The sequence below is a fragment of the Lycorma delicatula genome, chromosome 7 (genome assembly GCF_047948215.1).
Source record: "Lycorma delicatula isolate Av1 chromosome 7, ASM4794821v1, whole genome shotgun sequence".
Lineage (NCBI taxonomy): Eukaryota > Metazoa > Arthropoda > Insecta > Hemiptera > Fulgoridae > Lycorma > Lycorma delicatula.
The window spans coordinates 106324947-106352057 of NC_134461.1; the positions used below are offsets into that span (position 1 = coordinate 106324947).

Below are 27111 nucleotides of genomic sequence, written 5' to 3' on the forward strand. Positions count from 1 at the left end.
TATAAATAAAAACCTAACTTCGGCGTTCTCAATCATGGTGCTCTGAATTAACATATCCTATAATAGGGGAAAGTCAACCCTAATGAAACGTTATTAGGGTTAATACTATGCTGAACGCGTTTTAGTATCTGTAGGCTGTTTTTTCATCTTTTCATTCGTTCCCGCTCTGCTACCACTCTTTGCTATAGGTTTAACCCTGTATGCGTTTTCTATATTATTGATTTCTTAAAAAAAGGTCATGATACGAATCGATTGTCATTCGTACTATTTGAAATTAAAAAAAATTATTTTAAAAACAAATTTTATAGTATTGCATTTTTTTTGGAATTGTGTTTTACAATCATAGGTTATTATTTCAGTATTCATATAACATTTCTTTTTTTTTTTTAATTATTATTCCACACGTACTGCAAGTGGATGGTACGTTATTATCTACATTTAATTTACCATATGCATGAAACATCTTTATTAGTACAAAAGAATAAAACGAATTAATTTACGATGTGTAAAATTAGTATGGTATTGTAATTTACCGAACGAAATCGGGTCTGTTCTGCTTCTTATATAAGTTATTTCCACTATTTTCCTGACGATTACTTTTATAAATATGAATGTATTAAAATTAAATTATGCTAAATTGAGCCAATAAATCCTTGTTTATCTAGGGATAATACTTTAATGGATTTTTATGCTCTCGTTAACGGTTTCACAATTACATGTCAAAATATCATTTTCACGTCAAAAAGTCATAAAAATGTTTACAGAACTAAAACAATTATATACGGTACTTAATCTGAAATTTTACGTGATACATATTTGATTACGTTTTTTTTTAGAACAAATTATATATCATTAAAAGTAATATTGATTACATTTTTAATTAGTCTTCATCACTTTTGATCGATCAATCACATTCACTCAAATTTTAAAATAATAAATTATTTATCAGTATAATAAAAATATTTTCTCACCAATTAATCATAATTAAATAAAATCATTTATTCTTTCCCATAAAAAAGGATGGTGGGCGGGTTTGTTTATTTGTTGTATGTGCTCGCATTTCCTTGTATGAAGTAAAGGAAGTATTGTAATCGCGAAAAATTTCGGTTTTCACATTTCAATGGAAATATCCATTTTGACCGTACCTGAATCCATCTTGACTAGTTTCGGCGTTGACGTCTTTACGTGCCTACGTATGTATGTATCTCGCATAAATCAAAAACTATTAGCCGTAGAATGTTGCAATTTTGGATCTAGGACTGTTGTAACATCTTGTTCTGCACCTCCGCTTTTGATTGTAATCGACTTGACCGAAAATTTCCAAAAAAGCCGAAATTTCAAAAAGTTTGGATTTTGGACTTTTTCTTAACTGCAGTAATTAGCCCTCGATGAGAGCTTTTCAACAATATATCATAAGTGGTATACGTGGTACCTTCATCGGTTCCAGAGTTAAAAATAAAGTTTTAATTAATAAAATATTTGGATCTTACAAGTGGAAGGCACATCGGTTCGAATCCGACTTCATCTCCTTTTTTTTTAATTTAAATATATTGATTTACTAATAATTATTAACCTCTGATTGTAAAAAAAGGATCTACATTCAATAATAACAATTTTAAAAAAATCAGATATTAGTGGAATAAAATTTTATGTACTTTTCATTTTAAAGAAATGTGTATATGTAATGTAATAGGTCAAGGAAATCATGTGGTGTCCACATCAAATTTTTATTTTAGCTGCTATCGGCGCAGAGCTGACCAGTGGTGGTGCGCCGCGCTTTATCTAAAATTATATTTATGTTTTGGGGATAAAAAGGGAAAACATTGGTGTTAGAGTTGTTTTAAAAAAATCACAACTTAAGAAACAGCTAAAAATGTTCAGGATTTTGAAGCTTTTCGTTGTAAAAGTTTATATTGCTGTTAGTAAGGAACGTAGGCCCGCCTTTTTTCTAGTTTTTCTAAATAAGTATTGTTATCGATTTATTTTTTTATTTTTTACTTGTATTTTCTCGGCAGGTGAATGAAAAATATTTTTTCTTTACTTTGATGTATCAAGGTCTTTTATTGGTTTCCGTGTAAATACTGGTAGAGTTCTGTTTTTTTTTTACTCTGGAGTAGCATACCTGCACACACTTGACGTGATCTTAAAATAAATACATTCTTTATGAACCTTTCTGAATAAAATATTTGTTATTTATTTAATGTTTCGTAATTTTTATTATTTCTTAATTTTTTAATCATCATGATCAGGGTCACCTGTTTTAGGTGATTGGATTGTTTTTAATAATAGTTTCTGTTATTTGAAACAATATATTTATGTTCAATCTAACTTCAGATTCGTAAGTTAAGATTTGCATTTAAATATACATCTAGTAATAATTTGTGTCGGATAAAACATTTAGTGATTTTTTATTTATTTAAATGTATTATAAAAGAATTTCGTAATTTTTTTTTTTTAATTAAACTTTTTTGCTTGAAAAAAGATATCTTTAATCATTTAATAACTGATTATAAAAAAGTGTTTATGAATACTTACGAATTTCCAGTTGGATATTTAATATTATAATTATTACAGCAATCTAAGTTTCACGGTAAATAATTGCGGTAATCATTATATACTGTGGATTATTTTTCAAGAATTGAGATTCAGTATAGAGGAGTTGCTAACCTGGTCAGTAGATTTTCCCGATAGTGATTGATAGTATTCGGGTTTTTTTTATTAGGAGTTATTTGTCTGGGCGATACAAGGAAAAGTAATAGAAACACGAATTTCATTTCGTTGACCTTCGTTAAAGTAATGCGTGTTGATGTGTGTTTCTCAAACATTTAACTTCTGCTCATTGTTCTTACGAAATCTGTCGCTCGCTTGTTTACTGTTATAATAATAATAATTATTTAGATGCGATAGCGGTTTTATGTTAATTACATCATGTTATGCGTTGTAATTTTTCTTTCTTATTATTGTAATTTATCATGATACATTCTGTTAGTTTTATCTCAGTTACAGGTATAACATAATAATAACTGCTGTTAATAGTAATAATAATAATACAAAAATCATTATGTATTATTTTCGTTAAAAAAAAACTGAAACATTTTATTTTGACATTTTTTTTATAAATATTCTTTATTTGAACTATTATATTTTTACCGCCTTCCAATAAATGATTTTCGGATACGAATTTTACAAAAAAATAGCGTATGAATTGCGACAGTTCGTACGAATCACTGTTATCAGATGAATTACTTTTGTTTAAGTTAACATATTTACGTTGCATATTACGTTGTCGTATGGATAAATACGACCATTCTCATTAAATAAAATTACTTTGTTATCTAATTCTAAGAAAGCTATATATAAATTGCTGTACGCTTTGCGTAGTGTTTAAAATCGTTCATTATCGTTAACTTAGATTTATATTTGCGAAAATTTGATTTCTTTTTAACAGAAATTTATTTTTTCAATAAAATATAGTTAAATATAGCTCTACCGTTTTGGTAATATCATTTTTTTTGGTGGTTTTATAAGTTGTTCGTACGTTGTTGTTTAATAATTAAAAAAGATTTTTGGAAATATTTACATGAAATACAATGCTTATGGCAGTGAAATGACAATAGTAACAGCAATATGGAAAAGAAAAGAGACTTTCGAAATGCAGTATTATAGGAGAATATTGAAAATTAGGTGGATCGATAAAATATGAAATTAAGAGGTTTTATGGCGGTTGGAAGAGGGGAAGAAATTTGTGGTTGAGTTTTGTAAAGAGATGAACTTAAATGGTTCGGTCGAATATTAAGATTTCTGTGTTTAGTTATTTGATGTTATTACAGGTAAAAATTATACTGAAAGAAAAATTGGAATGTATGAAAAATATATTGGATAATGTAGTAAATACGTTGAGATTAAACTATAGAAAGAAAAGAACAGGAACACAAGAGAGGAAGAAATGTAAAGAAGCATCAAACCAATTAACTAACTGTTAACTTGCCAAAAAAAAAATTACAATAATTTTACAAACACAGTCTATTTTTCTTGACAAGTTTTAACTATTCACTCGTTCGTTTCACAGATTTGTTATTATTAATAACTACTGCTCTTCAAAGTTTAGAAAAGTATAGATGCGCAGTAGTTCACCTGGGATATCTGAAAAAGCCGTTACTTAAACTCATTATACCTGAAGTATAGTTCGCATTCCTAATAGTACACTTGAGGGAATAGTGTATCGCACGCGATATAATGTCGTAGGTAGCCAAAAGCAGCCCACCGGTCCAACAATCCATCTTCAGCCTGCATGTCAACCGAGCTTTCTAAATTTTGATCAGGAATAAAGAAATTATGTAATTGAAAAAATATCAGTATTCTCATAATTATTTCAATATGAAATTATAAATTTAATTTTGCAAATATAACTACTTACATTATATATATATATATATATATATATATATATATATATATATATAAATAAGAATGGTTTCATGGTTCGCGCACTTAAAAGGACATTGTTGTTTTTATATACAACGGTAATTTATCTTGCCGTTATGTATAAAAGCAAACATTTGGACCTGTACCTTTATAGACGTCGGATAAATTTCGGTCGTTTGATACAGGGAAAAGACCACCACATCCGTTTAAAAAAAAAATTAAAAAATGATATATCAATTTTTTTCCATTACAGTATCTAATTTCCAGTAATCGGAGTAATTGTGGTTTAAATTTTCGATGTCGATAGAAACAAATTGCTATAATTCTCCTTAGAATATATATTCAGCACCACTTATTCCTAAAATTAAGGAATATAATTTTATTTTCGGTATATTGAAGTAGAATAGGGTATTGAACTTATACATTTCAATTTATTCATAAATTAAATTTAAGTATCAAGTTAGTATAAGATAACCAGGGTAGCTTTTTCCCCTGATTTTTATTATCTTTTTATCAGCGCAAAGTGGACAGGAATTCGTTACGAATTTTTCTAGTAATTTAAGGGAATACAATGCCAGTCTTTTTTTCTGGATGTCTTGCTGTAATTTTTTTGATTCGTTGTTTAGATTGAATTTAAAAGTTTTGAATTAATTTATTCTTTTTAAATTTGGAATACATCTTTTTTAGTCATAAACTTATGAAAATAAATAAGTTTAAATATATCAACTTCCCAAAGAAGAATACACTTTTAAAAACTGTTTTATAACATATAACATCGGTAGGATCGGATCAATATCCAGATTGTTCTATCGAATTTTATATACGTCGACCAGTTCGACGCTATCACTTTGTGGATCGGACTATGCCGTCGAATTATCGACGTTTACCATTTCTAGGGTTAAGGAGTGTTAAATTATCAAAGGATTAAACATATTTAATGATTATAAGATTATAAATATTACACATAATTTACTCATAAATAATTTGGCTGACGTATACCTTTTGTTTGTTTATGAGTAATTTTATATGTATTTTTATGATTGTAATTTTGGTTAAGTTTTCAACCAGACTTGCGTCCAGGCAATTATATTTCCCTCAGTAGGATTTACTTTGTCTTGTGTATTTTTCGTTAATGTATCGAGATATGTAAATTTCTTTCTGGTAATAAATGAATAAAGTAAATATTTTTCTCACATTAATCGGTTTTCTTTATTTGCCATTTTGTGGTGCAGTTTGTAAACCGTAGATTTTTTAATCCGTGGATGATTTTAAACTATTACTATTGTGTAGCTGTTTCAGTGAATTAATGTGGGGTTTTTCTATAATGTCACCAAAGTAATGATGGCTCTAAACTGTGACGAGTGATTCTTTCTTAAATATTTGGAATAGGTTCGGTTTTTTTATTTATAGCATTACACTATATTGTGCAATTTTCGTTTCTCGAAGCACATCATACTTCCAAAATTGGACGATAAATGTAGGTTTTTCCATCTTAACTCGACCTCGTGCTGTTTATGTATGAAATATATATGATTTTTTATTCCAAATTTTCAAAGAAAACGTTTCTTGTCTGATTGTGTATTTTTCTTTATAGCTGTTCTTTGATTTTTGTCCCTCAATGGAGTCGTACTTTTTTAAAATTGGACAATTACGGACTTCTTACCAGTGTTTTGGAAAGCTTATGTAGTCTTTATTAAAAATACCTCACAATATTTTCCGTATTATTTTATTATAACTGATAGAATTTGTTTTTCCTGTTTGCTGTCTTTTCGTTTTTACCTTTATTTCATAACGATTTTAACTTTTTTTATCTCAGTAATGAACATTATATATCAAGGTATAAAAACCAGAGTCCTTGTCACTGCTAGTAGAAGACCTTCTAGTAACACCAGAAGGTTAAAATTTGGCAATATTTCGTATAGATAGTTCCACCAATGGAAACTGATAAAACAAAACGGTTTCTGATCGGACGTAAAGGAATGGTATAATAATAATATTGCAGACATCATCATAATAATCGATTAATAAAACGTAATGTTGAATTTAATTTAGAAAAAAATAAATTTGAATTAACATTAACAGCCCAAAATTGGTCTCTCTTAAGCCCCAGAAAAAACTTGCATCTAATCAGTTCACTACACAAACACATCTTCATCTTAAAGAACAATTAAAATATTTTTAATTGTACATTCATTTAAAAGAAATTATAATGAACATTTTGTGCTAATCGATTGTCTATTTTTAATTCTCGTATTTATGAAGGGTTTATTTCCCAATAAAGATTTGAATAACGGCACGGTTAATTAGATTAAACGTTACAAATAATATGTAGTGATATTTTTATGTAACAAAATATATTTTTCGTATGGTTAAATAACAGGTTGTATTCCAGGAAACTTTTATGTAGATAATTTGAAAATTGTGTCCAAAAAATCGATTAGATAGAAATGAATTTTGTTGGATATCTGGTAAAAGTGTTTTGTAATAAATGTGTATTGTTTCGGTTTTTTTAAAAATTATTGTTTGTTTGACCATAGAATAATTTTAGGTTTGTATTAAATCCGTTATTATTCTGCTTTTATACATTTCACTGTAAATATTATTGTAATATACCGGGTGATTCAAAAATACTACGCAGTTTAAAAGCGTAGAACAATTTATTGAGATATCTTACAGATTCAGCTGAGATCTCATTTCATAGAAAAACGCATCAATTTTGTCATCCAACATTCTTGTTGGTTCGATATAGCTTCCATTTGTAATGAAACATATATCCCACCTGAAGTCGATTTTATTCCGAACTGTAATCAGTAAGTATTGTGTTATTTCTGCGGCTGCGGTGTTATTTCGAATTCTTTGCTCAACAAGATCAGCAGGCAAAGGGGGTACGTAAAGTCGATCTTTAATGAAACCCCACAAGAAAGGGTTTTAAATCTGGGGATCGAGGAGGCCATGCAGTTGGATCTTCATGACCAATCCACCGACCTGGGAATCGAGTATCAAGAAAATCTTGCACTTTATCTTTTTCAACAAAAGCTAGGTGGTAGTAAGGTGGTGCCCCGTCTTGCTGATAGTAATTGCGTCCATCCTGGTCATCATCGTCTAACTGAGGAATTAGAAAATTTTGAAGCATGTCCATATGAACGATACTATTTGCGGTTGCCTCCCGGAAGAAGAACGGGGCGTAGTCTTTGTTTGCTTAGAGCACAAAAAATATTTACCTTTGATGTGAAACGTTGACTGATTACTAAATATTACATTGTTTGAAAATGTATCGTTATCTGCAATCCTATCCATCATTTTCACACAAAACTGCAGCCGAACAACTTTGTCATCTGCTGTAATGTGTTGAACCACGATTAGTTTGTACGGCTTCAAGTAATCGTTCACGTAGTGCGCGCCAAACAGTCGTTTGTTTCCAGGCATCTGGAACTGCTTCTTCGTAGGAACATCATGGTATATCTGAGGGACACCCCCATCCGGGAGAGAGTGGGAGGCCTTGGTCTCCCGCTTACGATGATCGGATGGGGACTCTCTTGCAGTTCAGTTGGGGGAAAGTAAGACCTAGTCCCGGTGGGAGATCCTTTCGGGGATTCCCTATTAGAGGCAAGGCATAAAGACCGGGTCCCCGTGGGGGGATCCTTTGGGGTCCCCTCATTAGAGGCATGGCGCCTAAAAGACCGAGCCCCGGTTATCTGGCGGGAACTTTTGTGTTCCCGACGAGATAGTTAGAGGTTATGGCACCCCTCGGAGCCGAGTTTATGTTTAGTTACGGCTCTGGTGGGCGGGCGGAAACAGTCGTTTGTGCAATGCCAGTCTCACGTGACACACGTCGAGTTGATTTCTTCGGACTACGTACAAAGCTTTCTCTAAGTTGTTCCACAGCAGCTTCAGGGACGTGTGGGCGTCTTGCCGATTTTATACGTTTAACAGAACAACTTGTCTCGACGAAGGTTTTGTGCCAAGAGTAAATTTTGTGCCTATTAGGAGGATCCTTACCGTACTCTACAAAAATTACGTTGCAACTGCAGTCGGTAACTGCAAATCGTGAAACCAAGAACACAACGAGCGCGTTCCACACCAGTAAATGTATCCATTTTTAACAACACCGGTGACATTGCTGGTGACCGAATTTGGTAGTAGTGAACTACGCGAGTCAAAACTTTTGAATCTAGTCATTTTTGAATCACCCGATATAAATTCTACAGATTATTTCAAATTCAGCTTGTAAGTAATGAATTTCGAATTGAACTTTTAATAAAAATTTCTTTTATCGTTTTAAATTACCTATATTTATTTTTTTTTAAATTCCCTTATTTTATTTTTTACAATAAAATAATTATTAAATTTTTTTTCTTTTCTACAAGTATTTTTTATATTAAAAGAAATCATAATATTGGGAAACTGTTCATATTTTTTATTTTAAAATAATCTTTTTTTATTTTTATCTTTATTGTAGTTGATAAATTGTTATCATTAATATTTATTATCAATTAAATTGTATAAAAATCACATTAAAATATCTTCCTCATTACTCATAATATGTTATCGATTGTTTAGTTGAGTTCTGATGAAAAGTTAAAATTTTTTGAAAAATTTCCATTGGTTTTTCTAATTGTGATTCAATTTTTTTTTTAAGTTTGTATAATATTGTAGCTGTTTTAGAGATGAATAAGTGTTATTTGTGTAATCCTATGTCGTTGATATGGAAAATTATTGAAACTGTTATTTGCGATGTTGGAAGTTGATTCATCATTTTTTTTCTTTTAAACAGGACATTATTAATTTATTTTTGAGAAGTTTTTAAAAAGTTAACCTTAAGAAACAACGTAAACGTGATTTTTAACTTTTAACTGTGTTTGAATCACAATCTTATGTGAAGATAAATTCTTGGCTCTATTGATGATTACGTCAGGTCAGTAATATTTTTTTTGTGGATTACCTACTCAACACTTAGACGTTTAATTTTTAGTTATGTCTCACACTGAGATTGAGAAGTAATTAATTGCAATAATTCACTACTCATAATTCTTAGAGCTTGCGTATACTGTTTATTAAATGAGATATTTCTCTGAATACATTAAATTTTTTTTTCCTTATGTCTAGTCCTAAACTGTCCTTATAGTTGTAGCTTATAAAATTGTTCATTTTTATATACGATGTTCATCGATACTTTAATATAATCTATTATTCATTGTTTTACACCAAGAAATGAAATTGTTAAAGAGAATTTCAGCATGATGGTTGTTAAATCTTATGTAAATTTTCTGTGTGAAAAAAAGTATTATTTTCCAAATTTCATGTTACGAGATATGCTAATTGTTTTATTGCTAGATGAACAAAAGCTACCGACCGGGTTGGTGTAGTGGTGAACGCGTCTTCCCAAATCAGCTGATTTGGAAGTCGACGTTGAAGTCTTAGTAAAGGCAGTTACTTTTATACGGATTTGAATACTAGATCGTGAATACCGGTGTTATTTGGTGGTTGGGTTTCAATTCATATCTCAGGAATGGTCGACCTGAGACTTTAAGAGACTACACTTCATTTACATTCATACATATCATCCTCTAAAGTAATACCTAAACGGTAATTCCCGGAGGCTAAACAGGAAAATGAAAGAAGTTGACCAAAAGCAAGATAACTGAGGCGGGTCAAGTTGTCGTGAGATCCTGCTTTTCGATGTAGTAATTCTATGTATAAGATAGCAGTTGAAGAACCCATCGGGTTGGTCTAGCGGTTAAACTTGTCACCGCAAATCAGCTGATTTCGAAGTCAAGAGTTCTAAGGTTCAAATAGTAAAGGCAGTTACTTTTATCCGGATTTGAATCTTAAATCGTGGATACCGGTGTTCTTTGCTGGTTGGGTTTCAATTAACCACACATCTCAGGAGTGGTCGACCTTTCCTTTCTTTTCCCTGTTTAGCCTCCGGTAACTACCGTTTAGATAATACTTCAGAGGATGAATGAGGATGATATGTATGAGTGTGAATGAAGTGTAGTCTTGTACATTCTCAGTTTGACCGTTCCTGAGATGTGTGGTTAATTGAAACCCAATCACCAAAGAACACCGGAATTCACGATCTAGTATTCAAATCCGTGTAAAAATAACTGGCTTTACTAGGACTTGAACGCTGGAACTCTCGACTTCCAAATCAGCTGATTTGGGAAGACGCGTTCGCCACTAGACCAACCGGGTGGGTTAGGAGTGGTCGACCTGAGTGTACGAGACTACACTTCATTTACATTCATACATACCATCCTGTGAAGTAATTCTGTTTGGTTTCTGTTTGGTATAACACCACCGTTAGGTGGTTCCGGAAGCTCAATAGAAAAAAAGGAGGAGAGAGTGAGATAGCGGTTGAAGAAAATAGTGTTTTTATATATGAACCTATTAATCTATTTATTTTTTTTGTCAAGCATTAGAATCTTTACTTGTAATTACACTTTATATTTTTAATTATCGCAGAATGGAATATAGCAAAGATTTTTTTGTGGTAACTGCATTTACTAAATGGTTTTGTGGTTTATATTTACTAAGTGGTTTTTTGCTGTTAAATTTTCTCATTAGTAATATATTTGAAAACAGATACGGAATTCTTATTAAAAAAATTGGTTCTAATTTCGATTTGTATGTCATTATTGTTTTTATACACGTTAAAGCATTACTTTTCAATAATTTGACCGATTTCGATGATTCTTAATTATATTTTAAAGAAAGTTTTTCTGGTGGTCCTGTTGTGTGCTTTTCCATATAACTTTTAATAGAAGATTTTCTTTTTGGAATGAAAAATTATGTGTATTAACGATTTGAAAATATTTTATATTTTTCGTTATTGCTTGTATTACAGGATGTTTTAATAGATTAGAGTGAGATATGTACTGTTCGTGTTTTTAATAATATTCAAAGTATTTCGAGTAAATGTTCAAGAAAATTTGTAAGAAGTATTAAATATTGCCTGCATTCCTCCTTTTTATTTCATTCTTAGTAAACGTTTCGTTACGTTATTATTTCCATTCCTTAATCAAAAGGCGGGTTTTTCACCTTTTTATCTTTTAGAAGTATTTATAGAATTTTAAATAAAAACAGAAATTTAAATGAAATAAACGTATTTTTAAAATCTCTTAAATCTCCATTTGTTTCAAGTTGGCGTTAATTTAATGTTTGTTACTTATCTGTTTTTAATTTGGTGCCACTTCTTAGATAAAACATTTAAAGAAAAGTGGTAAAGAATTTTTTTTTAATGCAGTTGTTTTATTTTTGTCCAGTCTATTTCATATTGCATCGAAATTAATTTGACTTTTATTTTTGAGGATATAGAATAAATAATAAAGAATAATTTAGAAAATGTAATATGATATGATTTAAATTTATTTTAATTTTAATATGAAATGGTTCAATTTTTTTTAATTTTAAGCCACAGTTTTATATTTTATTGCATTTATAAATAGTTTTGATGAGTTTTATTTATATTCGACTTTGTATTCATTAAATAATATTAATTTGTCATAATAGTTATAATAAAGATACGTTTTTTAACAGTTTCTAGTGTTATCTGTATATTTTTCTTTTAGAATGATTATATAATTCTTGGAATTATTTATTTTATTGTACGAAGTTTTAAAGTAAGTTGTGCATGAATACTGCGTGAAATCTTTTTATTGTGGTTTTTTATTAAGAAAAAAATGCTTTATATTATTCCATGTCAACCTACATATTTTTTGTCTTTAAGCATTTACGCATACGGTTTTGTTATTTGTATAGAAATTATTAAAATATACTATTCCCTTTTGTAAAAATTACCGCTTGTGTGGTGAGCATATAAGTACTAGATCTTTGTCAGCGGCCGTTACCTTTTCCCGTTTCAAATTCGTCCGTGTTACGTGAAATAAAAACTTCTTGCGCTTGTGTGCGAAACTTGGGGCTACTATCTCACATCTATTTTTCACTGTCCGTTCGCGGTACTACCTATTCCCGCCCCTACCACCCTGCAACAGATTGGGGTAGGCTATTTATGCGAAAATAGTCTGAGAAGAAATAAACTGGCAAAAAAAATTCGCGTCTGAAAGGAGAAGAAGGGTTATAGAAGTTGAATTTGCAATTTGCAAGTGCGAAACGGGGGGTCTGGGATTGTTGTTGGCTGTGAATCCCCATATGTCATGCCCTCTTTATCATTTATACTTGTCAGGGATTGAGTTTTAAATTTTTAAACTGCAAAAAAAAAGGGGTTGAGAAACCAACCCTAAAAAGATCTGCAAATAACCGGTTACGCCAGAAGGAACAAGTTTGCGAACTCCAGCTGTCGTCTTGTCGTTTTCTCGTTCCTCTCCCACAGGGAGAATCGCACTGTTTACAACTAACTACCTTCACCGCCTACTCCCGTTACACATATATATATATATATATCCTTCGATTTGCAATTCTTAGACAGGGCCGGTTCAAGGCCCCTCCATGATATTAATGAAAAGGGAATTGCCGTCCTGTCTACCGCCCAAGTGTTTTACTAGTCTTAGTGTATAGAGCGGAATTCACTTTTTTTCTAATTTGTTCGTTTGCCTTAATACGTACAATCTTTTTACTTTCCAACTGGTTTGCCTGTAGCATTAATAACATGCGTATCCTAGTTTAGAAAGATGTTCAAGACGGCCGTTCATTACTATTTTTGCATATGTGTGGGGTTTGTTCTTTTTTCTTTAGTGCAGCCGTTTTATTTTACACTATATTTACCCACTTATAATTTAATTATTATTATATTTATATCTCAAGCATTATAAAGCAGAATAATTCCATATTTTAGATGTTATAAGTTTCATTATTCATGTGACTCTTGGGAAGGAGTTTACATAATTACTATTTTCATCTTAAGGTTCCCGTACAAGTTGTTGTGTTTTATTTAATAATGTTTGATTGATGATTAATCCAACCGCGTGTGGATTAAGTTTGTTCTTAGAAATGTAAAATGGAAATCTTTTTAGCGTTTGAAAAATTCGAAGTAAGATATTCAAACGCAGATCCTTCCGGATGAATGACTGTTATGTTATCATTTGCCGTGAATTTTGGCATTTTTATGTAGTTTTAGTTATGTTATTTTTTTTCATTCGGAGATTAGAATTTTCTGTTTTTTTTTTTTGCAGGAGTAATTTATAAAGTTCTTAATATTTTACCGTTGATGTGATAAAAGTCATCGTTATTGTTTAATGAGCGAGGTTATAACGTTGTAGATACGTTTTTAATACAATATTCTGTTTGGTTAATTGATTTTAGATTTATGTGATTTTGACGTATTTTTATGTAAGATTTGTTTTAGACCTTATTGTATTGGATACTCGTTAAAAATATTTTCCTTTTGAAGAATTGATATTAACTTAAAATCGTCATGCAATTAGCTTTCTACGAACTATTTTATGATTAGGGTTTTTTTTTATTTTAAGATTTTTATGGTTTTTTATTCAGCATTTGGAAGATAGTAGTAAATATAGTTGATGCAAACGATTTACGAGTAAAAAATTGTTTTTTTGAAAGCGTCTTTTTCACAGTATTCTTAAACTAAGCTCTTAGATAGTTTGTTAAACGATACAGCATCAAATATACATTGAAAAGCTTACAGGCAATAAGAAAAAAAAATTTAGATAATTTAAATTTTAGAACAACATTGAAGTGGCGTTCAATTCATTAAATTAATTTCGTTATTCAACCATCTTGTTCGTTTATTTGAAGTTGTTTTTATACGCATTTAATAAAATCCTGCACAAGTAATCAAAAATAATATTATATTCCTAAATTTTTACGTTTTCGTTTAGTTCTGTTCATCATCAAGTTCATATGAAATTAAATCGATTATTACAGAATTATTTCCGTTATATTTTCTTTTTTTTTGTATAAAAATTATTTTATTATTTCTTTTTTATGATTAATTCACCATATAAGTTTGAAGGTTGTGTATTGGAATATGAAATATAAATTTTGTATTTTATGAAAAATGCCATGTTTGACCGGGATTCGAACGCGGGACCTCCGGATGAAAGACGGAGACGTTTATCACCCCGCCACGGAGATTGGCATTTATATATTTTTACTAAACCGTATTTTCGTGAAGTACAATGTTTATTTTTTTTAAATTAATTTTTTTTTTTTACACGATGAGTGATCATAATAGAAGATGTATCTTAGAAAGGAGTAAAAATTAAAAGTATGTAAAATGTTTACACGGAATAACAAAATTCGTGATGCGATCGACACGCAGCTTATTAAGCTTGGTCGATGTAGTTTGCTGTAGCAATCTTAACTATATATATATATATATATATATATATATATATATATACTCTTGTATAGCATTGCTAGACAAGTCGGCTCGAGTTATTGGTTAGCTGTATATCTTTTGACATGCACGATAGGCAAGCGTGCTTTGCTTCGCAATAACAGACAACGTGTCTGGATTGCTAACAACGAACCGCTCATACTTTTGTAATATAAATTTCATTTTTATTCTTGCATATTATTGTAAATACTACATGAAACAAATATTTATTTATATGCCTCAGTGTGTTTTTATGATTTTTTTTCTAGTTTTATTTTTTATTTTAATGATTGTTTTTTTTTTTAAGATAATTACTGTGTAATCAGCTTTTGCTGCAACTTTTTTCTCTAATTCTTACAATAAATTGTTATAAAACAACTTTCTTTGAATTATACTGTTTTATTTTATTTATTAACATATAATAAACATAATTATTACTACATAATATGAGAGAAGCGCATCACGAGATTATCTTAAAAACATTTTGTAACTCTGTTTTGCTGTTATGTTGTAACAAGCAGTCGATGCTAGAACAAAGATTATTTTAATTTAAATATTATAAACTGTTGCAACGATAAACAGAACAAATTTTTTTTCAAAAACTTTCCTTTTTTCCAAAAATATATATTTTTGTTTTAATTTTAATTGTAGAAACCGGTTGTATTAAATCGTTTGTATTCATATTTGTGCACCTTATTGCTCTTTGATTTTATTATAAATTTCATAAAGTTGTTTACAAAACATTTATTTTTACTTAGATTTTGAATTAAATGGAAATAATATTCTAACAATATTATTTATAACAGAAATAACAAAAAAAAAAATTAACAAATAAAGAAAGAATAATAATTTGAAAATGATAAGACTAGTTTCAACATTTGATCCGACAATAAAAATAATACAAATAAGCTGAATTATTATAATTACTCCAATTATTAACGGATTACTTTGTAGTCTTTTCTTTTATTTTAATTATAACAGAGTTAAAGGTCGTTTAAGTTATCTAAAACATTGGAAAATTATTTTTATAGTTTGATGTATTGAAAATCGATTTCTCATTTTTACAGATTTTTTTTATCATTGCAGAAGTTGTCGATCTTTATGAGGTTATACATTACTGTTAATAGTAATGTTTTTTTTTCTTTTTTAATATATTTACGTAAAACCTTTTCTTTAATTTATCATTAAATGTACGACACAAACAGCTGAAACATTTTTTTTTATTTTAAATGCGTAGTTTTTGTTGAAATCATCAATTTTTATAACTATTCCCAATTATTGAATGAAAAATTGTTTTAATGTAAAATAACAATTCATGTTATCAGCTGTTATGAATTGACTTCTATTGATACTAATTTATTTGTATCATTTATACTTTTAGTTATTATTACTTTCACAGATATGAAAAGATTTTTTTTTTAATATTTTTACGGGAAATGAAAGTCGTTTACGAGTAATAGTTTATATATAAATTTAAATAATTTGATTAGTACGTAAATAAATCCTTTCTATTAGTTTTTTCTTTCTTATTTGCCTTTATTTGTTATTTTCTTTTTAATTAATATCGAAGCAATTTAGTAAAGGGTATTACAAACATCTGTAACTAGTTTAACATTCATGTACGTTTGTTATTTATTTCATTCTATATAAGAAACAACTGTGCGTTAAAAAAAAAAAATTCTCTTTTATAGGAGGTTACACTCCCTGATTGTTGGTGAAAGTGGTCACCGCTCCCCGTACTTGTTTTTAAAAGTAGACAGACACGTAGACGATTGTTTGATTGAATAACGTTGAATTATTATTAATAAATAGCTACAAAGATCATAAATTTATTGATCTTTACTTCGTTGTTATTCTCCCTCTCTTTATTACTGGTCTAAAAAAAATTTTAAGAGTTCAACAAATAATAGGATTTAAATGCATAACAACTGTGTAGCCAGATTTTTAAAAAGTTTACGGAAAGCTAGGATACGAAAATTTAGCGAATGATATGTGAATTTGTGCAATAAATAATTTTAAAAATACAAAGGTTTAACGTTTACCGCTGGGTTTGGAACGGAACGGATCGCAAGGATAGCAGGAGATTTATGTATCTCCCTGCTAATCGCAGAACCTGAGTAAAAGTATCTTTGCTGCTGTATCTTTCTTTATCGGACGAGTAATTATTTATTTTTACGGCGGTTATATTTATTTTGTTTTATTTATGGATGGAATTATTTGCTGCGTTCCGATACTTTAGATCAGAAAGAAATTGTTTTACCGGGGCTGACCATGGGATACTAACCGCGTACGTGTTTCGTTCTCCCGTCGTGATTTCCCTTCAGTCCGTCCCCTGAAGTCCTTTCGGTGCTAGAGCCTTCCGACCTAGGACGGCTCAATTACATCCCATGTGCTAGCGGTGGTGTAATTGTAAGATTGAGGATGAATAGTCGGTAAGATAAAGTTAGGAAACTTTCTCCATTCGGGCTGTCTTCATTACTGCATCTCGGCTGGATTCGGTCAGGCCGGATTTCAGTCCGCGGTATCGGGGCCGATCTTCATTCTTCTTCTTCTTCTTCTTCCTTTTCGTTTTTAGCCTGTCTTTCCTTAAACCGACTGTAAATAATGTATAAACTGTAAACCTTTAAATTGTTCCGTGGCCCTGAAAAGGGCGAAACGGGGGAAAGTGCGACCTCTTTTCTCTTCTGTCGATCGGCTGCTGGGCTTTTTTTGTTCCGTAATCTTTGCTGTCCGTCGGCAGTATATTTCATCTTCTTCGGTTAGGAAAATAAGATGGTTGGTTTTTACAACCGATAAAACAATATTCGCGAAGAGAGGATAGGGTGATCGCCGTATTTCTATTTCAATTTTTTCATTTATTAATGAGCTTTCAACCAAAATATTTCCTCATATCTTCTAAGCGCTCGTGCGCCTAGGAAGGGTTGAGGGAACCGCGAGGCCGATCGTTGGGTTTTAGTTGTTAAATTTATTCCCAATTTTCTTTATTCAGCGTAATTATTTTTAAATATAAAAAATGAACAAATTGTAAATGGTTACTGTACTATAATAACTAACGTAACTCTCAAGAACAGTTTAACATTTAATTAAAAAGCTACAAATAAATTGGTGATTTGATTATTTATAAATCATCATCAGGATTTATAAAAATATATTTTTTCTTCAGTAATTTGACTGGTTTCATGAAGCTCTCCAAGATTCCCTATCTAGTGCTAGTAGTTTCATTTCTTATGCCCCCTACATCCCTAACAATTTGTTTTACATATTCCAAACGCTGCCTGCTTGCGCAATTTTTTCCTTCTACTTGTCCCTCCAATATTAAAGCGACTATTCCAGGATGCCTTAATATGTGGCCTATAAGTCTGTCTCTTCTTTTATCTATATTTTTCCAAGTGCTTCTTTCTTCTTCGATTTGCCGCAACACCTCTTCATTTGTCACTTTATCTACTCATCTGATTTTTAACATTTTCCTATACCACTACATTTCAAAAGCTTCTAATCTTTTCTTCTCACGTACTCCGATCGTCCAAGTTTCACTTCCATATCAAGCTACGCTCCAAACATATACTTTCAAAAAATTTTTCCTGACTTTTAAATTAATTTTTGATGTAAACAAATTGTATTTCTGACTGAAGGCTCGTTTCGCCTGTGCTATTCGGCCTTTTATATCGCTCCTGCTTCGTCCATCTTTAGTAATTCTACTTCCCAAATAACAAAATTCTTCTACCTCCGTAATATTTTCTCTTCATATTTTTACATTCAGTTGTCCATCTTCGTTATTTCTACTACATTTCATTACTTTAGTTTTATTCTTGTTTATTTTCATGCGGTAGTTCTTGCGTAGTACTTCATCCATGCCGTTCATTGTTCCTTGTAAATCCTTTTTACTCTCGGCTAAAATTACTATATCATCAGCAAATCGTAGCATCTTTATTTTTTCACCTTGTGTGTTACTATCTAAATTGTTCTTTAACATCATTAACTAAAAATAAAAAAATATATATATAAATATAAAAACCTTAGCGTAATAGAACAAATTTATCTGTGTTTACGTATGTAGAACTTAGTAATGTAGCTTCTTTATTGTTTGCTGTAAATTAATGATGATGATGGTTTAACGATCGAAATGCTGTTGCCCCAGCAAATATATAGCATAAAAAATTCCATACCTTAATTTTGTTGATGTTAACGTGTACGTAACGTTTTTAAACTATATTATTAGGTGAACTTGAATATTTGAATAATTTAAATTATTGCACCATCTGTGTTGTGTGTTAATTCGCTGTTGTGTTCATGCATAATGTAATTCAATTCTGCAAATGGTTTATCAGCAAATCGAATTATTATTGGTTTTTTTTTTAACTGGAAAAAATATATTAACAATGTTGATTTTAATTATCGCTTATTATACAAAAATCTTACGAATCCGGAATATTCAAATTTTTATTTATTAAGCAATGTAAATTACTAGTTTAATGGTGAGTGAATATAAAATGAGCGACATCCGTTTGGTTTTGAATAAATAAAACGAAATTATTATTATTATGTTAAAAATTCCATCCACGGCGAGAGTTTCAGTCAGCTTGTTTCGCATAGTTAAAAAGATAAAAAGTTAGTGTTCGAATTATAATCATTATTTTGAAAGTATTATAATGGATTTCGCTTAATTATTTTCTTTTTACTTAGCGTTCTAAGGTCGGTGTATACATTCGCATCTCTGTTGTTATAATTTTAAAATTGAAAATTTTATTCGGTATAAAAATCTAACTTTTAAATAAAATTGGAATGGTGACGCATTTATCAATATTCCTTCTACATCCATTGTCTGTTTCATACGGAGAAATGAAAGAATGTAATATCGTGCCTATAAGCTCACGCATCACGTAAAAACGGCTTAACATAATGAAAATTATTTGATGTAAATTTATCATAATAATTCCCGTGAAATCTAGCATGTATCATAACGAAAAATAACACTCAAATTGGGTTCTGGCCGCTTCAAGAAATACTGTAATTAGTATTTATTCTCCTGGGATGAATTTCAAATATAAAATAGCTTAAACTGCCAGATTTAAATTGATGTATTATTTAAACCCGGCTTACCCGGCACGCATATCACCAATTAGGCTTATTGGGATGCTCCGGAAAAAATGCAGTTTTTTTTAATCTATCCGCTCTAAATCGAATTAAGAATTTAGATCAGCTCTATATGTATAGAATCTCTCGCTTCCAGAAATCTGGTAATTTTTTTTACCCAGGTAGAAGCAGAATATTACTGTATCATCAATTTTGCGTTGACCAACTTAAATTCGGTCTGCGCTTAGAAAAATATTAGATGCAATATTCTTAAAGGAATAATTTAGTCTTCCCCGGAATCGTATGACGTGTGGAAGTATCCAACTGAAAAATAAATCGTTCGATATCCGCAGAAGATGAAATTATATTCTTTAAAAGATAAAAGGTTTCGTTAGAAAATTTTATTGATATTTCCAAAGGAGGCACGCTTTCATAGTGAAATAATTTTTTATGATTTAATAACTTAGAATGGATAGACCAAAAAAAATTTCACGAAACAGAAATTGGGACTTCTATAACTTTTTGAGGAAATAATTTTTATTGTTATTTTAATGTACAGTTAAAATGTATTGGTATCGCTTTAAAAAAAATTTTATTCCAATTTTTTTTATGTTTGGACAGCTTTTTGTGAAATAGTACCAAATTTTGTCTGTTTTGATTTATCTCAGGAATGGTTTGACTTAATATTCATGAAATTTATTTGGTAAAATATAGTCTAAAGTACATTATTTTTAATAAAAAAATAATAAATCTGAAAAATGGAACGATATTAATATAATTTACTAATCTTAAAAGTGGCACATCTGCTGACCGCGGCGGTGTAACAGTGTCTTTGCCGTTCATCCGGAAGATTCCAGGTTCGAATCCCGGTCAGACTTTGTATTTTTTTTATACGCTACAAATGTACATTCTTGCCTATAGTTGGGTCAAGTATCTATTGTTACTTAAAGAATAAATAAAAATATAAAAAAGTTGGGTTATACTTAAAGAAACATTTTAGCCCAAGTCTTTTTTTGCTCATCAAAAAATTATTTTATTAGATTAAATTTGTTTTTTTTTTATTGGTTTGAATTTTAGGCTTTAGGATGGATTAATTTTCTTGTTATTTCACTGAATAGATAAAAAGAGAACCAAAAATATTTTTTAAATAGTAATGTTATTATTATAGAGATATTTTTATCTATTTTTTATGATAACGTGCATAAATCCAAGTTATGTATATTTTGAAGGAATGTGACTTACATGTCGGAACTAAACATTAAGAATTGAATATGAAATCATTCTTTATCGTGATTATATTGTTGTATTTATATATTTTTCTCAGATAAATTAAATTTTTCTTTTTTATTAAAAAGAAAAATGTTTCCTTAGATGATTTTGGTGATGAAGAATGTTCTTTGTAGTACTGTTATCAGGGTTTCCTTGCTCGGATACATTCGGGTAACAAGGGATTAATTGCTCGGATAACAAGGGATTAATTCGTTTTCTTCTAGTAATAAGTCGATCGGAGTAAAATATTTTCCTATTTTCATCGTTTAGGCAAGAATATTAAATCAAATTCCTGGGATGTTCCTTGACAACTTTAATAGATTTATATATATATATAATAGACCATTAGATTTTCCTAATAATAAAACAGTTTTTTGTAGACATTGTAAAAATTATTAAATATGCATATTTAATTTTAATAAATAGATATTCATAATGAAAATTAAAAAAAAAATTAACTTTTGGAAAATTATGTGATTCTTTATAAAGACTGATCAAACCGTTTCAACGTTAGATATCTCCACAGTATTATTTACTTAAGGATAAGTTATATTAATATTCATAAAACTGGTTTATGATTACCCGATTGATAACGGGTAATAAAATTAATATATTTGAAAACTTTATTGTTTAAATGTGTGGATTTTTTTTTGTATTTTCAACAGGATTGATTAAAAAAATTCTTAGGTCCTTTTATTTGTATATGTAATTGTACTGGAGGATCTGTGAATTTTAATGCAACGTGCTGGACTACAAAAAACTTACTTGATTTTTTTGTTTAGTAAATATATTTCCTATTCTTTTACGAACAAAAGGGCCAGTTTTGATATTTAATTAGAATTTCATTTGCTTTATTTTTGATGTACTATATATGTTGTACTATATTATTATTATTAATAATAAAAATTAGAAAATAGATTGTGTTACAGAAACGTATAGAAGGTTGTTCTCTTACGTAAAAAAAAAATGTATTGCTATTTACTATTATTATTAAATTCTATTATACTACCTTCTTGCTGGTTTATTTAATTATGATACATGTGGATAGTCTTTGAAACGACCTTGAGATTACCTAGTCATAATAATCAAATGAGATAGTTATATACGCATATAATAAAAGCTTATGTACTAGAGAAAATTGGCCTCTTTTTTTCTTAGCTGTCTTCTTTGCTTCTTTATTATTATTATTTTTTTTTAATCATTTTTTTTAAAGTTACGGTGATTTAACAAAGGGCCAAAGGAATTTATGTAGCTTGATGTTTAACCAATGTTTGTTCAAATATTAAAATTAATTTAAACTTCGTTCTTGTTGAAATATTTTTTTTTTGTCACTTAGCTCCGTCATCCATTGAAGGCAGAAAAAATTAAAAAGTAATGTCTGTATTGTTTTATATATCCCCGTGAAGCAGGTTGGTGTTCCCTGATTTATTTATCCCCGTTTCGTGGGTGTTTTTATATTATTTTTTATGATAGAGGATAGAGTTTCTGTTAATTATAAATTTAATAAATATGATTGAATTATCAATAAAGGTAATATCTTCAGAATTCGATAAGTAGCGAAGTGGTAACATCTGTAATTTTTATTCAGAAGGTTCTGAGTCGAATCTTAGTTCACATTTTATACCCACACGTAACAAAACTCATCACTTATAAGTTGTTATAATTAGCCTGTATGTGTTAAATTAAATAATGAAATGTGTCCTTGAAGTATGAAATAATTAATTTTGTTTCTTAGGCAATCAATCGTATACCACTTTATATTTTATATTTTAATAAAGAGGTTTATGAAATAGGTTTCAGAATTTTCTTCTAACCTGTGTTGATTTTTCTGTATCGCCTCGTTGTTAGTAGTAATGAAATTAATTACCCAAAAATTAACCGGTTTTGAATCTATACCTTTTGTGAACGGATGAATGAAATAAAATTGTTACTAGTTGTGAATAAATCATTGTTTGCATTTTATATGACATTAACGTGTAACGGTTATAGATAAACTTATACAATACAGCAGTCGTTCACGAAAACGGCAAAGCCATTCCCAAGAACTACAAGCACCCCAAGCCAGACGTAATAAAAAAATGAGTGGATATATTTTCCCGTTGTCTTCAATGAGCATTCTGGTTTTATGTCTTCATGCCGAATCAGTCGAAATGAGCTGATATTCAATTAGAATGTTAGAATAAGAATTGTATTTCGTTATTACAGATCTAGGCGCATAATGAACAACATACTTTCAATGAAAGCAACTATGATGCTTGTACTTCTGATTATTTACTTACGTCATTCCTATGAAAAAAAGGTTTGTAGGATTTCAGTTGATGTACTGGATGGCTTATCTAAGAATTATTCTCAGAACGGGTTGCCTTAGATGACAAAAAATGTAAGCAGCGCTGAGAGGACTTTTCTTGTAATTTTTTTTTTTTTAAATAAGTAGTTATTTTTTTAATATTTAAAAAAATTTCCCCGTATACTCTTTAACATGTTTTTTTTTTTAAATTTTAAATTCAGATTAATACTTTGAACCGTTTTATATACAATTCGAATTATAGAAAAATTTAAGGGAAAAAGATCCTTTAGGTCAAGTTTATTCAATGAGGTCCTCAATAAAGTTACGTTGAAATGTTTTTTTTTTCTGTTTCTTTTTACTTCCTTGTACGAAGTAAAGGAAGTATTGTGATCACAAAATATTTCGGTTTTCAAATTTCAACGGAAATATCCATTTTGACCATCTCTGAATCCATTTTGATTAGTTTCGGTGTTACGTCTCTACGTACGTATGTTTTTCGCATAATCAAAAAACGATTAGCCGTAGAATGTTGAAATTTTCGATTTAGGACTGTTGTAACATCTAGTTGTGCACGTCCCCTTTTGATTGCAATCAACTGGACCAATAATGTCCAAAAAAGCCCGAAATTCAAAAAGTTTGGATTTGGGACTTTTTCTTAACTGCAGTAATAAGCCCTCATTGAAAGATTTTCAAGATATATCATAAGTGGTACTTATTTTCATTGGTTCCAGAGGTATAGCCAAAAAAGGTTTTAATTAATGAAATATTTGGATCTTACAAGGGGAAAGCACATCGGTTTGAATCCGACTTCATTTCCTTTTTTTTAATTTAAAAATATTGATGTATTAATAATTATTAACCTGTGATTATAAAAAAAAAAAAACAAATTACCATAAATAATAATTCAATAACAAAAAAAAATCTTATTAAAGAATTGGTGGATCGTACCCAACTTTCAAATGAAATAAGTTCAAATAAATTGCAGCAAGAAATATGTGTATGTAATTTATTTAATAGGCGTACACGGAAGTCATGTGGTGTCCACATCAGATTTTTTACAATCCTTTTACTAGAAGGTAGTGCAAACATTATAATTAATGTTTTCTGGTACTTCTGATGTTTTATTGATACTACAATACAAACTGAATTTGTATTTTTAATACAGTAATCAGCGCGAGTAAATGATACGTGGTCCGGTCTGTCTGTATTTTATTTTCATTTAAAAAATAATAATATATTTTTTTATATCTTATTTAATGTGTGGAGAAAATCAGAAGTAACATTTTTTTTGTTGAGTTTTTCATTAATTTAAAAAAAAATCAATAATGTGCTCTTTCTGGGTAAATTTACCCTAATCCCCTAGGGCTTATGAACGATTTGGTTGCTAACTGCGTGGAAGAGAAGAAGAAGAAGAAGACCGTAAAACATTAGATCGTTTTTCTTATTTTACGGTCATTTTGTGAGTAAATTGTCCATTTTTTCTCTCTTTACCTTTCTCCCCTAATCCTTGATGTCTTTCCCTTCGGTTGACTTCTATAGAATTTCATTAAATGCAATTTGAATTCTTGCTAATGACATTGGGATTTTTAAAGATATATTGTTTTTTATCCGGGGTTGCACAAAATATTTAGGTGGAGGCTAAGACGTTCATAGGGAAAAGTCGGGCTTCCCAAAATATCCTGATAATTACTTGTCAGTGTTTTTATTTTTTCTCAGTCTAAGGAGGTTAATGAAACTTCGTGGTATTTAAATTTACGTAAATTGTTGTGTTATTTCGAATTAACGGAAGATGTTGGTCAACTGGGAACCTCTTAATAACGTGGTTTTAAGAATCTATCGCTTTTAGTAAAGAAAACAAATTTTATTATTTTTGTCATATTTTTACTTAAAACTGTGATAAGTATTTTGTATTACTGTACTGGTGTTTCTTTTATGTTGTAATGAACCTAAGGATTTTTTTTTAGATTATATAGCTTACAACGTTTGATTATAATCATGAAGCCTATTTTGTTGTTAGCTTACCGCCTAAACATTGCGAAGTTCAGTCATCATTAATGTACTGTGTAGTAATATTTTATACGTGTTATTATGTAATTTATTACTTCTTGAGTTGTTTATACTACAAAGTAATTGTTGTTGCATTTCATAATGAAATATTGTAATTTCTAAAATGTTACACTATTGAGGGAAAGTTGTCGAACAATTTTATTTTCATTATACGTACGAGTTTATGATTGATGTTGGTATTTGAACCGGTGTATCTTATATATTATAGTTGCATACCGGTATTATAAATTGGATTTGAGTATAAACATTACTCGTGTTTTGATTATTTTATATTATTTAAAAGCTTCGTTTGTACACTAGGTAATTTTTTATTTATTTATTTTTTTTTTTTACAGATCAGGAAGCAGGAATATCCCGGAGTTGTTTACGAAAATTTGTTTAAATTTGAAAAAATGGACAATTGTAGGATGAATTTAAAAATTATTAATCCTTGCTGTACGTATACTGTTTTTAATTTGTTTCAGTAGCTTAATTAATGTATTTTTTTTGTATTGAATCACCTTTAACTTAAAGTTGAATATTTCATCTTGTCAGTTTCTTAGCGCATTAAACCAAGAGTTCTGCTAATTCGTTCTCAAAAATCAAAATACCACGGTTATTTGACTGTTTAAATACTGCTAAAAATAACTGGATCTTATTTAACGGTTAGAAATGATGGTTTTGTATTATATTATTAAACATTGTCGGTAACAGTTGTCTATTATAAACCCTCGTTTATTTAAAGATGATTGTAAAATTAATTTTGGAATTTACAAAGTTGTGACGCCAACATTTGGTGACCTTTTACTTCGTTGTACGAAGGAAAGAAAGTATTGTGATCGAGAAAAATTTCTGTTTTCAGATTTCAACGGAAATATCCATTTTTACCATTCCTGAATTCATTTTGACTAGCTTCGGCATGTCATCTACGGATGTATGTATGTACGTAGGTAGCATGTACCTCGCATAACTAAAAAATTATTAGTCGTAGGATGTTGAAATTTTGGATTTAGGACTGTTGTAACATTTAGTTATGTACCTCCCCTTTTGATTGCGATCGACTGAACCAAAAAAGCCCGAAATCCAAATTTATTTTGGATTTCGGACTTTTTTTAACTGCAGTAATAAGCTATGATTAAGAGCTTTTCAACGGTGTGTCATAAGTGGTATTTATTTTCATTGGTTCAGAGTTATAACCAAATGAAATTTTAATTAATGAAAATAATCTTATAAGGGAAAGGCACATCGGTTTGAATCAGACTTCATTTCCTTTTTTAAATTTATTTTTTCTAGATTTTTTTTAAATTTATTATGTTGATTTATTAATATTTATTAGTAATTATTAACCCGTGATTGTAAAAATAAAAAAAAAGTTTTACTATAAATAATTCAATAACAACAATAAAAAAAGAAAAAAATAAGAAATAGAATCGGAAGTTATATTAATGAAATAAAATTTTATGTACTATTAAAAATATATATATATATATATATGTAATTTAATAGTCATTATTACATAAGTGTATATATGTAATTGATTTGGTGAGACATCTGATTATTTAATATTAATTCAAAATTATAATTTAGAATTGTATTATTTTTGGATTTCCCTAGTTTAATTTCTGTTTAATTTTATCTACATTAAAGTTAACTGCAGAGTAACTGAAAAATAGACCCTCACAAGAACAATATATACACTGAGGCATACATGTCC

At 29.5% G+C, this 27111-nt stretch overlaps 1 protein-coding gene across 8 annotated transcripts in view; it reads left to right on the forward strand.

Annotated features, from left to right (window-relative positions):
* Hr39 (Nuclear hormone receptor FTZ-F1 beta) overlaps nt 1-27111 on the forward strand; it is a 438812-nt gene that overhangs the window by 248727 nt on the left and 162974 nt on the right. For 7 of the 8 annotated variants that reach the window (XR_012757271.1, XR_012757270.1, XM_075372172.1 and 4 more), the window contains one exon: nt 25754-25853. The exons of the other annotated variant lie outside the window; for it this stretch is intronic. The gene's annotated coding sequence lies outside the window, so the exon portion shown is untranslated. The remainder of the gene's footprint in view (nt 1-25753; nt 25854-27111) is intronic. 8 annotated transcript variants of the gene reach the window in all.